The following is a 16,877-nucleotide window of genomic DNA, read 5'->3' as shown; positions in this document are numbered from 1 at the left end:
TTCATTTTAAAATAACTGAAATGAACAATGACGGCTTATCAGTCGCGTTTCTACACCCCCATCTTCATTCATACTCCGCAAGCCACCATATGGTGCATGGCGGAGGGTATTTTGCACCACTGTTTATCTTTCTTTTCTTCCACTCACAAATGGAGCTAAGCTAAAACGAATGTTCGCTTGCTTCCGTGCAAGCCCCGATTTAGCTTTTCTTAGCGGTACTTGCACCAGCTGTACACCGGGTAGACAAAAATACGGAAATACAGAATATACACAGCGTGTCCCAGTAACGTTAGGATTGTGGCTTTGACTATTATGTTCACAAAATCTCTGTTTATGAAAAATGATCTCCCCCTGGATCAAAATATATCTGAAATCGTTTTAAAAGTGTTTTGAAATAGCCCCTGTAATAGTGTTTTGGAGCTGCATTTACTACTATTATATAATTTTCTACAATGTACACTACGGGCAAGCCGGCCGGTGTGGCCGTGCGGTTCTAGGCGCTTCAGTCTGGAACCGCGTGACCGCTACGGTCGCAGGTTCGAATCCTGCCTCGGGCATGGATGTGTGAGATGTCCTTAGGTTAGTTAGGTTTAAGTAGTTCTAAGTTCAAGGGGACTGATAACCGCCGATGTTAAGTCCCACAGTGCTCAGAGCCATTTGAACCACTACGGGCCATTAAAACTGCTGCACCATGAAGAAATGCAGATGATAAACGGGTATTCATTGGACAAATATATTATAGTAGACCTGACATGTGATTACATTTTCACGCAATTTTGCTGCATAGATCTTGACAAATCAGTACCCAGAACAACCACCTCTGGCCGTAATAACGGCCTTGATACGCATGGGCATTGAGTCAAACAGAGCTTGGCTGACGTGTACAGTTGCAGCTGCAAATGCAGCTTCAACATGATACCACAGTTCATCAAGAGTAGTGACTGGCGTATTGTGACGAGCCAGTCGCTCGGCCATCATTGACCAGACGTTTTCAATTGGTGAGAGATCTGGAGAATGTGCTGGCCAGGGCAACAGGCGAACATTTTCTGTATCCAGAAAGGCCCGTACACGACCTGCAACATGCGGTCGTGCATTATCCTGCTGAAATGTAGGGTTTCGCAGGGATCGAATGAAGGGTAGAGCCACGGTTCGTAAAATATCTGAAATGTAACGTACACTGTTCAAAGTGCCGTCAATGCGAACAAGAGGTGACCGAGACGTGTAACCAATGGCACCCCATACCATCACGCCGGGTGATACGCCAGTATGGCGATGACGAATACACGCTTCCAATGTGCGTTCACCGCGATGTCGCCAAACACGGATGCGACCATTATGATGCTGTAAACAGAACCTGGATTCATCCGAAAAAATGACGTTTTGCCATTCGTGCACCCAGGTTCGTCGTTGCCTACACCTTCTCAGGTGCTTCTGTCTGTGATGCAGCGTCAAGGGTAACCGCAGCTATGGTGTCCGAGGCGATAGTCCATGCTGCTGCAAACGTCGTCGAACTGTTCGTGAAGATGGTTGTTGTCTTGCAAACGTCCCCATTTGCTGATTCAGGGATCGAAATGTGGCTGCACGATCCGTTACAACCATGCGGATAAGATGGCTGTCATCACCACTGCTAGTGGTACAAGGCCGTTGGGATCCAGCACGGCATTCCGTATTACCCTCCTGAACCCACCGATTCCATATTCTGCTAACAGTCATTGGATCTCGGCCAACGCGAGCAGCAATGTCGCGATAAGATAAACCGCAATCGCGATAGGCTACAATCCGACCTTTATCAAAGCCTGAAACGTGATGGTACGCATTTCTCCCCCGTACACGAGGAATCACAACCATGTTACGCCAGGCAACGCCGGTCACCTGCTGTTTGTGTATGAGAAATCGGTTGGAAACTTTTCTCATGTCAGCACGTTGTAGGCGTCGCCACCGGCGCCAATCTTGTGTGAATGCTCTGAAAAGCTAATCATTTGCATATCACACCATCTTCTTCCTGTCGGTTAAATTTCGGGTCTGTAGCACGTCATCTTCGTGGTGTAGCAATTTTAATGTCCAGTAGAGTACTTAACTGCATCATAATGTGTCCTTTCACTGCCAGCTTCAATTTGAGAAACAGCCAGATGTCGCCTAGGGTCATATCCGGCGAATACTGTGGGTGATCCAGGACTGCTATCCGCGCACAAACTTTGCTTTGTGGGCTTGCAGTGTCATCGTGGAGAAGCAATTCGGCGAATTCTCTCTCACATTCGTTGGGGGACTCAAAAACTTGATGTTGCATCACTGCTTCCCTGCCATTTACGGACGAGTGTCAGACACATACCGTTATATTTGCGGCGAGGATGTCTGCTGCAGCAGTTCTAGCACTCTGACTACGTACATAGCTATTTTTGATGATGATGATGATGTTTGGTTCGTGGGGAGCTAAACTGCGCGGTCGTCAACGCCGGTATACAATCCCAATCTGTACACAGTCCAATCTAGCTACTTTTATGAAAGGTGATGAAACGATGAGGACAACACAAATACACAGTCCCCGGGAGGAGAAAAATCCCCAAGCTGGCCGGGAATCGAACCCGGGACCCCGTGATCCAGAGGTAGCAGCGCCAGCCTCTTTTTATTTTTATTTTTTTTATAATGTTCGTTGTGTTTTGGTCTGGGTGGACGTCATAGGATATCCGTTCAAGTTGATCGCTGATTCCTTTACTCATTTTTATTACAGAGGGTCAGCGCCTCTCTGACCAAACACGCTGAGCTACCGTGCCGGCGTCACTAGACTACGAGCTGCGGACAGCTATTTTTGAAACTTCAAGGATCGTAACTCCGCAATTCGCCACGAGATGGTACTGGGGAATTTCACACAAGCAGTCCTAAAGGGACTGGGATACACTGTGAATTACGACACGTAACGCCCCGCGGAGAAACCGTTGACATTTAGAACTGCTTCCATTTCATCTCAGAATGGGTAAATACAAGTCTGTGTGGTTTTGCAGAGATCTTATACTATTCTTCCTTCTAATTAATGGCAAGTTCAGGTAATAATGATGGAGATGGACAGCGGTCATGCGATTCCCCCAAAGTACACTACAAAGACCCAATAGTACTGACATCTGGCGAGCGTAGTGACCAGGGGGAGATGCGAGAATTCATCCTTTTCCTCACAAATCCTCTCCTGGAGGATGCGAGCTGCGTGAACGGGAGCCCTGTCGTCTTGGAACATAGCAGCACCATGGGTAACGAACATTGTACCATGCGATGTCGACTGTTTAGAGTTTCGTCCACCATCGACGCCACAAATTCCTATACATTATACAACATACCTGCGAACAGCTCGTCAAACGCACGTTGTAGAGGCTTCATTGAAGCTTGTTAACTATAGTGATATTGCTATGATACCGTTGGCACTTATGAAGTACAGTACTAAGAAGATAGACAGTGGTGCTTTATAACGGCGTACAGCTCACTCCTCTAGATACACGCAGATGAGTCTGGTGAGCCTAATATTCTCATCTCAAAGACGGATCATTGCAAACAGCATGTTTCTATTTCACTCTGAAAAAAACACTGCGACACAATTTGCATTTTAACGCAAGTAAGTAGCGTGCAATCTTCTGCAACTATAACACGTTTGAACGCAGTAATAAAATTAATATAGCCAGACCACCGGCAATGTAAAAAGCAAGATTTAAGTCGTTCATTTTAGTTAGGTAAAGGACGTGTACCAATAAGGTAAAAAATTCAAGTATTGGCACTAAATAAATTCTTTAAATAATGAAATAAAACACGTTTTATAGTCTGGGTTACAGAATTCTGACGAATATCTAAAGGTGATATTGGTATTTCAAAACATGTCGTAATTTCTTGTATATCAATCGTAAAACGTCTACTAACGACGTGTATATCCTCAGTGATTACGAACAAACCGGTTTCAAAATACTGTGCAGACTTTTGTTTGGACACGAACACATGGATTGTGATTGTCTCCCGCAAAAATCTAGACACTTCATTAAATCATTTCGCTCCGATTAACGAACGGCTTTGGCCATTGCTTGCCTATTCACTGTTGACACACTTGCGACTCTCGTTGTACAACGTTCAATGAATGTACAAGACGTCAACTAAACTGGAAACAGTATAATTTCATTCATGTATTCATGACGATACTGTGTTTTTAATTAATAGTACAGGACAATATTACTTCGGGCTCTCAGAATTCTCAATGTGATTTTGTTGTGTTACATAACTGAAATTGTACTCTTCAAAGTCCCATTTAGTAAAAAAACGTTGAACTAAAAAGAAAACAAAAGCATGAAAATAAAAGAGCCTACGAAACACCGCTCTACAGCTCAACAAAACACCCGCAAACACGTGCAGCATATACAACAACAAAATTATGGTATCCCAAAGAGTATCCAAGCCCAGCAGTATCCACAAATTCATTCCGTTTCTCTTCATTTCTTTTTACTTACAGTCGCTCGAGACTTCTCAGATCGCTAAATACCCCGGGTTCTAATTTTTCGATCTTGTTGAAATGCAGGTATCTGTAAGGACAGCCGGCATTAGCAAAGGCAGAACATTTGCACTCTTGGCGACAGCGTGCAGTGCATTTATATGTGGGATGTGTGGATTCTGGGTGACTAAACATCTTCTGCGACGTCACAATGACGCACATGATCGGTGACGCGCAATGGAAGTAACATAATGGCGTATTGCCAGTCAGCATTGCCGTAAAGTCGCTCACATTTAACTTTTCGTTTACTCGTATAACTTTTGAATCACTCCGTTTGATAATATTTTTATTCCATGTTTCTTCCTCTGTACTTCGTTACTACATGTACGTTAAAAATTTACACAGAAATTAAAGGCAGCCTGTCCTGGCAAAAATATCATTAGATCCTCTTCAAATTTCTTTGTGATCGTCAAAACGTCATTCTCAAGTTCAGTAGTACTCACTAGCGTATTTCATTTCAGTAAACTTTGTAACAGTTTTGTTGAAACGAATGCGGAAAAATAGATATTCGACAATCGCTGAATTAAATGGAGTGCAGTTAGTATATAAGGATAGATTATAGTCCATAGCATTTAAAGTAGGTCTGAAGAGACCGTGGAGAAAGCGAAAAAGAAATCGAGAAACGGGCTACAGGAAGATTTCATTAACGCTGCATTAAATAATAATAATAATAATAATAATCATTTTAAAGGAAGTAAAGAGTCTCCTTGGCAAGGATTTAAAGTTAAAGGAATAAGAAATATGATAACAGCGAAGATCACTATGAACGAAGAAAGAATTCGTTAAAAATAGAAACAACGAAGAAATGGAATTAATGAACTGATGCAGTGTAGCTTCCTTGGAAGAAAATTGATAGGGTTGTGCAAAGTGAAAAAGTAATTGGTTTAACCACAATGCAACACGTGAAAGAGTATTCCTCAAGATTAAAAACACTTCGGTTTCAAACTCTAGACAAGACTGAAAGATGTTCTTCTATTTTTTAGATTTTTCGCGACACAATCAAATGAGCGTTTGACAACGTCTTAACCGATTTCGATCAGCCAGTGCCCATTTTCAAGTTGTCAACAGATAAAAAGATGAGGTAAAGAATCGTAACAAACTCTACAAAAGCTACTACGTAACAGTCTACTCCATGTGAATAGGCCTGGGAAGGCATAACGCTACCGACCGACCGCCGTGGCATCCTCAGCAATATGCTTCATTTGCTGGCAGCTTTCGTGACCGGAGCCGCCACTTCTCAGTCAAGTAACTTCTCAATTGTCCTTACAAGCGCTGAGTGAGTCCCTATTGCCCACAGCACTCGGCAGTTCCAGATGTTTACCCATCCAACGCTTAACTTCGGTGATCTAACGGGAACCGGTTTTGCTACTGCGGCAAGCCCGTAGGGCAAGTAACAATTTACGTAATGATAAAAGGACATATAATTAAAATCTAGCAGATTTTACAGAATCTATACTTGTTCTTCGGTTCCCCTTATCTATTAATGAACTGAGGACAACCACTGGCTGATCTAAATCGGTTACGACATTACGTAATACTCATGAGTTTATGTAGCATAAAATCTAAAAGTAATAGAACATAATCAATAAATCACTTTACCTTCGTGAACACTATGTGATTACTCCCGAAGAACAGAAAAATAAGTTTTGTAAACTGTGTTTCAAGCGTACATCTTCGTACACCTCGGACGTAGACAAAAAGGATACGACTTTTCGCCGTAATGCCCGCCAGAATTAAGTCCATATAAATTTCTATCAAGGAAACCTGAAGACTAGTGTTTTTGCCTTAACAGGGACAGAAGGGGCTAACTGGAAATGGTATAAATAGTGGTGGCTAAAAACTGTTTAGAATATGTACCACAAAGCACTGAAGACGTTGGGTCTAGTACAAGTGTAGAATAGAATTCATTGTGCCAGGATATATAAATACAGGTTGAATTAAGCTAAAACATGAGTACAAGCAACCCGAAGTAAACTAGTTGATTACTTAGACTTTCGCCTTCTCCGTTGCTCACTATTGCTGAGATGTTATCAGAAAGTGAATTACGTACCAAATAGGAAAACAAGATGGCTAAAGTGGGTGTTGCAACTATCCGCATGTTGCTACAAGACGTGCAACGACCTTTCAGGGAAGGGTAGACGAAAGACGTTTTCGGGTCACGCAGAGTCCACACATCCTGGATAATGTGAGCGGGCAGACGCAGCTGACTGCGCATCATACTTACAATCTCTCAAGCTTGGGTAAATTTGAAAATGTGTCGGCATCTATGGCGACCAGCTCATTAAAATGAAGGTATCTGCAACAGACAGCGAACACTGTTAACTGGTGTTTGGAGGCACGCGAAGCCGCGGCTGCTGCTGTGCGAAGAGATCGCCTCTGTGTAGGTACAGAGAACGGCCAGCGAGAGGTGCCCGAGGACTAGGTCGTCTCAGCCGCCCATGAAATGCTGTTCTGCTACAAAATTTGCAAGGCACTGCGTGACCAGATCTTAATTTAAAAATACACTGTAGAAGGGACACCTGTAATGAAATAAACAAATAAATCGTATAAATCTCACAAAGTCAGCAAAGTTTGAAGTTGTCGTCACAGCTGGTGCCAGTTACTGCGAATAAAACACAAATAGTAATTGCAGTCATGCTATAATGTGAGGATGCTTCCTTAGTTTTGGAATTCCTCATCAGTCCATAAAGTTTCATGGGCAATGAATGAAAAATACTGAAAAGATAAGAGGGTGGTTTTGGCATGATGTCCTATTTTGGTTGGTGTGTATTGATGACGCCAGCTCTCGTCACTCGTGATGATTTTCTCCGGAAAAAAAACTGCCCAGCACCTATAGGCGTCCACGCTTCGCCGTTTCTGTTTGGGAGTCAAGGTGTGTGGAACAAACTTTACACAAATTTTGTCTTCCTTAAAACATTCTGAAAAATGTCTTGAACAGTTGATTTAGAGATGTTCAGTTTGTTTCCCTATTACAGTGGTTCGCAACCTGACTCAGACCATTACTCGTGAATAATTAGATGTTAGCAAGTACTCCTCCCCTGTACCCCAACCCCCTCCATCATAATTAATATTTAGAGTGGAAAAAATATTTGAAACTTTTATTTTTAAAATGGCGAAAGATAAACGATAATTTTTATACATCTCTTGCTAAACGATGAACTAATGAGTTCATGAGACAACTGATGTTTTTATGACAAACAACGTTTTTTTATGGAATTCTGGCGCAGTTCTTAGTCCACTGCGAGTGCAAGTTGTAAGTAGTGGTACCACTACGATATTATTATTATTGCTGTTACTATCAATGCTGTACAGGCCCCTCGGTAGTGCAGCACCTATTATAAAGTTATTATTGTACTGTGCTGTCAATTAGTACACTTATGAAAAGAAGCAATATCTCATCAACTGTAGGTACTACGTGTAACTTGGAGCAGGCACTTTCATGACATATTTAAGCATATGTGTAACAGTTTTACTGTTACAGTTGCATGGTACAAAGTATGTGCGTAGGGGGTGTTCTATGTGAGGAAGATGCTGTTCGTGCATTTGCTACACAAACTGTAACGCACACTGTGTAATACGTTAACGCTGGTATTTGAGAAAATGTAATTACTTGGTAGATTTTATAATCAGCATTACAGTCTCATGAAACAGTGATAATATTAATGCTCTATCAAAACAATTTAGTTTCATGATTGAAACACAGTTAAACCTTTTTGTTTTACGTGATCGCTGGACACCCTACTTGTGAAGTGGCTGAAATTGGAAGATTTTTGGATAACAGTGCATCGTGTCTGATCACTGGTACCACTACGATATTATTATTATTATTATTATTATTATTATTATTATTGCTGTTACTATTAATACTGCATGGACCCCTCGGTAGTGCAGTACCTATTATAAAGTTATTGTTGTGCTGTGCTGTCAGTTAGTACTCTAATAAAACGAAGCAATATCTCATCAACTGTAGGGACTACGCGTAACTTGGAGCAGGCACACCTCAGAGAACAACATTTTATCCCTCAAGGGATAACTGCTCCCCGATTACACAATATTTACAGTTTAAAACATTCAGTACATCTTCACATAATATTTGTTATTTTGTACCTTTGTGGAACTGAAGCATTGCAGTCTGGTGGTTTTCGTACAGATGCATAATCTTCAAATGTCACATACCTCTCGAAAAAACAGCCTTTCTATAGATACAAGCTCCCGGTATTACTGTGCGGAATGTCGGTTCAGTTGAAGCAAGACGACAAGAAGGTTCACAACAAAATATAAAGTAAATATTTCTACAGAATGTTAATACAGTGTATTGCACTTTTTAATACGTCTATATTGTTCCAAGTACCGGTAGAATATTTCTTAAACGTTGACATGATTTGTAAATAATGAAACGCACTTTTCGCCGATATTTTACGATGTAACCCGAAAGTTACCTAACTTGTTCTTGCAAGCTTTATCTGCTGGCAAGGATAATACTGGAGGGTAGTTGGAAGTCCACTGTCTGGAAACGCCCTTGAGTTGGGACCATTCGGCACAGCATTTCTACAGATGACAGCAGATGCTTAATCCTACTGCCTATCGTGTTATATCAGAGATCCAGGAGTGATGCGATCCGAAACATTTTCCGCAGTAGGAGGCACTTTGTTATACACCGGCGCTGTAACATCGTAATCACGTCCCCGATAGGATCAAAGCAATAAAACATTCTTTGAATTGAACTGTTACGATTCAGTGAGTAAATTTTTATCGAAATAAAGTAATGGTATCGATGCTTACTGCAGAAATTGCTGCTTTTTATGACTCGTGCAATCGTACGAAAAAAATGTACAGTGAGGTAAGGATGACAAAGAAGAGATACTGGTTGGCAGTACGAATACGGTCTGACGTGAAAGTTTAATTAGTTTCTCCTGACATTTTAATTGTATTTCAAAGACTCCCTGCTGCTTCTGAACCCCTACCTGAATCCCCGGACGTTTTTTCCGTTCGCCGCGCTACCTCTGTCAAAGCACTCGAGCCCACTGGGACGAAAGCTGGAGCACAGCTGTTAACAAGTAGCGAGCGGGCGGTGGCAGTGCGTAATTAGACTAATTTGGCTGTGCGACCGCCTCTGCCGCCGCTGAGATCCGAAGCGTTCGTTGTCAAGGGGATTCGGATGCCTCTGGGCGAGACTGCAAACTCTGTGCGGGGCTCGATAGACTTCTGTAGCAAGACGTAAATCCGCAAATACGCTCCGATAACAGAGTCATGAGGCCTGTAACCGTATATAACCCGCAAGCCTTAAAGCTGTACATATAGGCATTCAGACAAGGGGCGGTGTGGTAGTAAGGGTTGAGATAGTGAATGCTCGAAAAGGGGAACGTTTCGTATCTGTATCTACATAAATACACTGCTGTTTGTGAAAACTGCAGCACCAAGAAGGAGACATGCGATTACAATGAAATATATTCCCCAGATTATGGACATGATACTGCACAAATGATTAGACTTACAGAATTGTACGAGCACTTGACCATGAGAATTCAATACGGTGTGAGGCCGCTACATACTGCAGTCAGAACCTCTAGAAATTGTGAATTGGAACCAAAGAGGGCCTTGGTATGCTACTGGGGAACACACTGCCAAATGGAGTGCAGAAGCATCCAACCATATTACAAATACGTTCGGTGGTCAACATGCTAGGCGATCATTCAGGACAGGAAATCAGTGGTACCCGGTCTTCTTCGAAGAAGGATTGCTCATTTCTCACCACATGTGGATTGGCCTTGTCCTGGTGAAATATGGCACGTGGAGCTGCCTGAAGGAGGGCCAGTGCCCCGTACTCTAAAACCTCACTGATGCATCTGTTGCTTTTCGGATTGCCCTCATCATCATCATCAGTCATCAGTGTTCTGACTCAAACCATCACACTTGGCGTCTGTCCGCTACGCCACTCAACAACAGAATCTGCCCGATCGCATGCAGCAATCTAGCGTCTAATATGTACGCGGTTGTCACTCTAAGCGGGCTTCTTCCAGAAATAGTACATTTTGCCACTCACCATGCCAGTGCCGAAAGTTCATACGTTCTTTGCAGCCTGAGAAGTTGGTGACTTCTGATAACTGGGTCGACGCTAAGGTATCTGTGCCACCAGTGCAGCCGTCAGCAGATGGTTACCAATCATTGGCGCAGGTATGTCCACGCCCTTTTCGGTGTTCAAACATCGATCCATCACTATTGGCAGAGCAGATCTGTCACTTACGGTCACGCAGAAAAGATGACGGTCATCTCTCGCTGTGGTCACATTGTGTGGTTCAGTACCCACTCGCTGTGTATGACGTTCTTCTATTCACTGGTTTCAAACACGCTTCATTGTAGTCGCAGCGTGCCCTGTACAACCCTTAGTGCCACGGAGCGATGAACCCCTTCTCGGAGGCCAATCATTCTTCCCCACTCGAACTCACTCACATTCCGATATTGCGTCCTTTGACTACGACGAGGCATACCAGCACTTGCTCGCACGTTTCCTCCTCGTTTGACGGCTCTGTACGACTGAACGTGGCGTAGCACTGACCTATCTGGTCACACAAAAGAGGGCGGTGCTTGGCCTACATGCACGCAATCTTTTTTCAGTCTTAATCACTTATTAGGGCTCCAATGTTTTACGTGTCCTCCGGTTTTGTAGTTATGCAAACAGTTCCTTTTGGGCGTTGCAGTTTTCACAAACAACAGTGTGCATATGCAGCAAGCCACCAGCATGTTGCATGGCGGAGGATACCTTGTGCAGCCGATAGTCCTTCCCTCTCCTGTTCGACAAATACACGTGCACCATCGTTTCGGCTCCAGAGGGGCCAATCGGGCCCGTAAGATCGCCGTGTCATCCCCAGCCAGTGGCGACATCGAGATGCAGTATAGAATGGTGTGGGTCTGCACATCGCTCACCTCGCCGTTGTCTAGTTAGCAGGCTTGACGCTACTGTTACTTGGCAAACTGCTCGTCAGTTCGCATCACGAGGATGAGAGCACCCAGTTCCATTTCCCCCAACAAGAAAAAGTCCCTGGCGGTACTGGGAATCGAATCAGGTTTCCCCGCATTGCAGTCAGCCACACTGACGTCTCCACTGCGGAGGCATATCACTTGCAAGTGGGTCGACAAAAAGAAACCATGTCTATGCGCTTCCGTCCCGGCCCTGTTCTGTCTCTATTTTGTCTTCTCGGTCCTTACTCGAGATATGTGTCAGTGTCAGTATAATCGTTCTGCAGTCCGTCGCAAAAGCCGATTCTCTAAACTTTCTAGATTCGCGAAAACGACGTCTTCCTCTCTCCAGGGATTTGTATTTGAGTTCACTAATCAATTCCGCATCACTCTCTTATTGATTTCATTTGTCGGTAACAAGTCTAACAAGTCGCCCCTGAATTACTTCGATGTCTTCCTTTAATCCGACCTGGAAGGCATCATAAAATGTCGAGCAGCTTTCAAGGATAGATCGAACAAATATTGCGTACGCGGTCTTATTTATAAATGAGCTACACTTCCATGTAATTCGTCGACCAATTGCGTTCCCTGCTACCAACCTTATGTTTTCGTTCATTGCCTGTCGCTTCACAACATCATCCGTAGGTATTTTAATTGACGTGATGTGTCAAGGAACACACCAACAACAATGTATTGAGCATTAAAATTTTTTTCTTCCTACTCATCTGCCTTAAGTTACATTTTATCCACATTTAGAGCATCCAGGAATTGATCAGCTCAATTGGAAAGTCATCATGTATTCTCCTGCAGTCACTCAACGACGGCATTTCCCGTAGATTACAGCATCATCAGCAAACAATTCAGACTGTTGCTTCTTATTCGTCAGACATTTCATGTATAAGATACACACCGATAAATTTCCAGAGGTTGGTTAGAGACATGTACCTTTTGGTGCATGGTACTCGAGGGCTCCGATGACTTGTTGAAGAGGTATTGTAATTCTTTTGGTTTATTGTCCCAGTTAGCTTCGTATTTATATTGCATTGGAAGTAGTGTACAACATTACAGATGTCAACGATATGCGCTGTGTGTCCTCTTTCCATTCCCTCCGGGTACCTGTTGTTGACAACAGAAATTCCGCCACGCCGCAGTGGCCGAGCGGTTCTAGGCGCTTTAGTCTGGAACCGCGCGACCGCTACGGTCGCAGGTTCGAACCCTGCCTCGGACAAGGATGTGTGTGATGTCCTTAGGTTAGTTAGATTTAAGTAGTTCTAAATTCTAGAGGATGGATGACCTCAGATGTTAAGTCCTATAGTGCTCAGAGCCATTTTGAACAGAAATGCCCCTTTTACTTCGTTGTCCTCAAGTTCGCATTTAGTACTGATCGGTTCTGTCTAGGGGTCTGTTTTCCGGCAGTGTTAGCTGCGCTTTAATAGTGATACACAATAGTACTATGCATAGGTTTGCCACGCGGGGTGGCCGCGCGGACGTAGGCGCCTTGCCATGGTTCGCGCGGCTCGCCCATCGGAATTCGAGTCCTCCCTCGGGCATGGGTGTGTCTTTTGTCCTTAGCGTAAATTAGTTTAAGTTAGATTAAATAATGTGAAGGCGTAGGGAGCAATGACCTCAGCAGTTTGGTCCCATAGGAACTTACCACAAATTCATAGGTTTAATGGGGAATAGTTGGCAAAATAAGGTTCCTGGTAGGGTTAACTGAGTGCAATGGAAGAAAGGCACAGCTATTCTATACTGAACTCTTCACACACTAACGACAGCCACGTCATAGCACTTTTGCATTTGTACATAGATGCCTACGAGAAACTGGATCCTTCCACGTTAGAATGGAAGGTACTGACTGTGTGAGGTATGGTACAACTTACTCTACGGAAGAGAATGTGTTACGTGTTGTAACAAACCAGGGAACTCATGATTTTATTGTTACTCGGTAAGGAGCTGACGAAATCTGTGATTCACTTACATCAAAATACTCACAAGGTATCCCTGAAAGTTTGTCGAAGCACTTCGAATTTACCTAGTAGAGAACAAGAGTGGTCCTATCATATTTCACTGGAGAAATCCTAACGATATGCTTGTCTCAGATGAAGACCCTCCATGCAGGGAAAAGTACTGGGTTTCGTTATTTAAAGGGGACTCATAAATCTGAAGAGCTATTGGACCTTCGTTATCAGTCTGCAGTATGGTAGGTCGTTAGGTAGGTCTTAGTCCTCATTGGATGTTTAGAGAAACAAACATACCGGAAAAGGGATGGCTTTGGAGGACTTTTCGAGGAACTTCTCGTAATAAATGCGCCGTGGGAGTCTCGATAGTGTAAACACGCTTCTCTTTTTATTATTCTGCTGCACTCGGAGGATCCGGAGACGTCAACAGGCGCCGACTCTTGCGGAATGGGCCAATAGGCTGAATCACAAACGGAGATGTGTCCTTCCATTCGCGGCTCGTTGCATACGTGTAATCTGATAAGCCTGCGATGCCAGAAAACTCACCTGGGAAATTGGTCCATTTCATTTTATCTGTGCAATTTGTTTGGCATGAATAGGAAAGACTGTTACGACCTTGAAGTTTCTCGCTACAACATCCGTATAAAAATTCTTGTATTATTTGCATCAAATCTGGATCGGATCACGAGCTTTCGACGAAATCCCTCATCGACTTCGTCAGGAACAAATATCTTTCTTTGATGCTGTTGTGGTGAGCATTTATAGCACATGGACGGACGTGAACTGAGAAACGAATTCATCAGGAACATTTCAAGCATTCTAAAACACCGCAAGACGACTGTTAGTGATGTGATTCTCAGGTGGAAACACAAAGCAAGGGCTACAGACAGGCCAAGAGTCCAATAACTGTGTATACATAGTTAAAAAGTGGTCGAGCGCCAGTCGTAAGCCAACATTGCTGTGGTCAGTTCCAAGCGAGCGTCTTGTAAACAGAGACGGTACTGACAGGAAACGAGTGATTTGGAGTAATGAATGATACTACACGCTATGTTAATCCTATGGGAGGGTTTAGGTTTGGCGGGTCATGGAAGTGTCAAGAGTGAAGTATGGAGGAAGTGGTGTTGCGGTCCGGTTGTTGAGCATGTGGAAACGCTAAAACGGGGAAGATACGTACACATTTTGAAGTATTTCTTACTGCATGCAATACAATAACAGTTCCGAGATGACGATTACGTGTATCGACATAACAGTGTCCCTGCCATAAAGCATCGTCTGTGAGGCAATGATTTGTAAACCGTAACTTTCTTGCAATGGGCGGGCCTGTACAAAGTTACAACTTGAACCCAGCCCATCACCTTTGGAATGAGCTACAGTGTCGACTTCACTCCAGACCCCACCATTCAACATCACTACCTCCTATGGTTTCGGTTTTTGAGGAAGAATGGGCTGTTATTCGTCCACAGACATTCAGACACCTGATTGAAAATGTTCCCAGCAGAGCTCAGGTCGTAATAAAGTCGAACCATGCACACTCCCACTGTGTTGTTCTTGTGGTCTTCAGTCCAGAGACTACTTTGAAGAAGCTCCCCATGCCACTCTATACTGTGCAAGCTGCTTCATCTCTCAGTACCTACTGCAACCTACATACTTCTGCATCTGTTTAGTGTATTCATCTCTTGGTCTCCCTCTTCCATTTTTACCCCTCCAACACTAAATTAGTCATCCTTTGATGCCTCAGAATATTTCCTACCAAACGACACCTTCTTCTAGTCAAGTTCAGCCACAAATTTCTCTTCTCCACAATTCTATTAAATTCCTCCTCATCAGTTATATGATCTATCCATCTAATCTTCAGCATTCTTCTGTAGCACCACATTTCGAAAACTTTTATTCTCTTTTTGTCTAAACTATTTATCGTCCACGTTTCATTTCCATACATGGCAACACTCCATACAAATACTTTCAGAAAAGATTTCCTGACATTTAAATCTATACTCGATGTTAACAAATTTTTCTTCTTCAGAAACGCTTTCCTTGCCATTGCCAGTCTACATTTTATATCCTCTCTACTTCGACCATCATCAATTATTTTGCTCCACAAATAGCAAAACTCGTTTACTACTTTAAGCGTCTCATTTCCTAATCTAATTCCCTCAGCATCACCCGATTAAATTCGACTACATTCGACTATCCTCGTTTTGCTTTTGTTGATGTTCATCTTATATCCTCCTTTCAAGACACTGTCCATTCCGATCAGTTGCTCTTCCAGATCCTTTGCTGTCTCTGACAGAATTACAATGTCGTCAGCTAATCTCAAAGATTTTATTTCTACTCCATGGAGTTTAATTCTTACTCCGAACTTTTCTTTTGTTTCCTTTACTGCTTGCTCAATAAACAGATTGAATAACATCTGAGAGAGGCTACAACACCGTCTCACAACCACTGCTTCCCTTTCATGCCCCTCGACCCTTATAACTGCCATCTGGTTTCTGTACAACTTGTAAATAGCCTTTCGCTCCCTGTATTTGACCCCTACCACCTTCAGAACCTGAAAGAGAATATTCCAGCCCCATATTAGTGGCTACTTATAGCTGTCCGGATATTACTGACCAAATAATGTATGCCATGCCGGCCGGGGTGTCCGAACGGTTCTAGGCGGTTCAGTCTTAGAACCGCGTGACCGCTACGGTCGCAGGTTCTAATCCTGCCTCGGGCATGGATGTGTGTGATGTCTTTAGGTTAGGTTTAAGTAGTTGTAAGTTCTAGGGGACTGATGACCTCAGATGTTAAGTCCCATAGTGCTCAGAGCCTTTTGAACCAATGTATGCCGTCATTTGGATGCACTAAGGAGGACATGGCTTCAGCACATTGCTCTTCCAGATGTTGCCGGCATTTCGGACTTTTCGGACGATGGTGCTGCTAGTTCTCTTGGCACCAAGAAACTGGGAGGAGCCAGTTCCAGTATTCCAAGGAAAAGACCTTGGCGTTACCGGTAATCGAACCCAGGCCTTCCGCATTGGAGACAGACGCACTGAGCACATATAAATCGAACACTTTTCTCCGGCTCAACAAATCCTATGGCAGTGTCGGGATTATTCTGAGATCTGGCTCAAATGGCTCTGAGCACTATGCGACTTAACTTCTCAGGTCATCAATCGCCTAGAACTTAGAACTAATTAAACCTAACTAACCCAAGGACGTCACACACATCCATGCCCGAGGCAGGATTCGAACCTTCGACCGTAGCGGTCGCTCGGTTCCAGACTACAGCGCCTAGAACCGTAGGGACACTCCGGCCGGCTACAGTTCTACGGTAAACTCGGTAGGATGTAACTCGACTTCTTCGGTAAGGATTGATTTATGACTGTTTGAAGGAGGCATCTCGCAGTCGGTCCCTGCGGAGGAGTGCGTCCTTGGGATGATACCAGTTGATAAATTACTTGCGA

At 43.5% G+C, this 16,877-nt stretch overlaps 2 protein-coding genes across 2 annotated transcripts in view; both read right to left on the bottom strand.

Moving 5' to 3' along the window:
• Nucleotides 1–4,533, bottom strand: part of LOC126480678 (peroxidasin) — a 221,510-nt gene extending 216,977 nt beyond the window's left edge. Inside the window, exon 1 of the mRNA XM_050103902.1 lies at nt 4,476–4,533. The gene's annotated coding sequence lies outside the window, so the exon portion shown is untranslated. The remainder of the gene's footprint in view (nt 1–4,475) is intronic.
• Nucleotides 1–16,877, bottom strand: part of LOC126481949 (probable oxidoreductase PXDNL) — a 108,369-nt gene that overhangs the window by 6,863 nt on the left and 84,629 nt on the right. The gene's annotated exons all lie outside the window — the stretch shown is intronic.

The sequence above is a fragment of the Schistocerca serialis genome, chromosome 5 (assembly GCF_023864345.2).
Source record: "Schistocerca serialis cubense isolate TAMUIC-IGC-003099 chromosome 5, iqSchSeri2.2, whole genome shotgun sequence".
NCBI classification, from domain to species: Eukaryota; Metazoa; Arthropoda; class Insecta; order Orthoptera; family Acrididae; genus Schistocerca; species Schistocerca serialis.
Note: the sequence above shows the minus strand (reverse complement) of the source record. Positions and strands in the feature narration are given on the sequence as shown.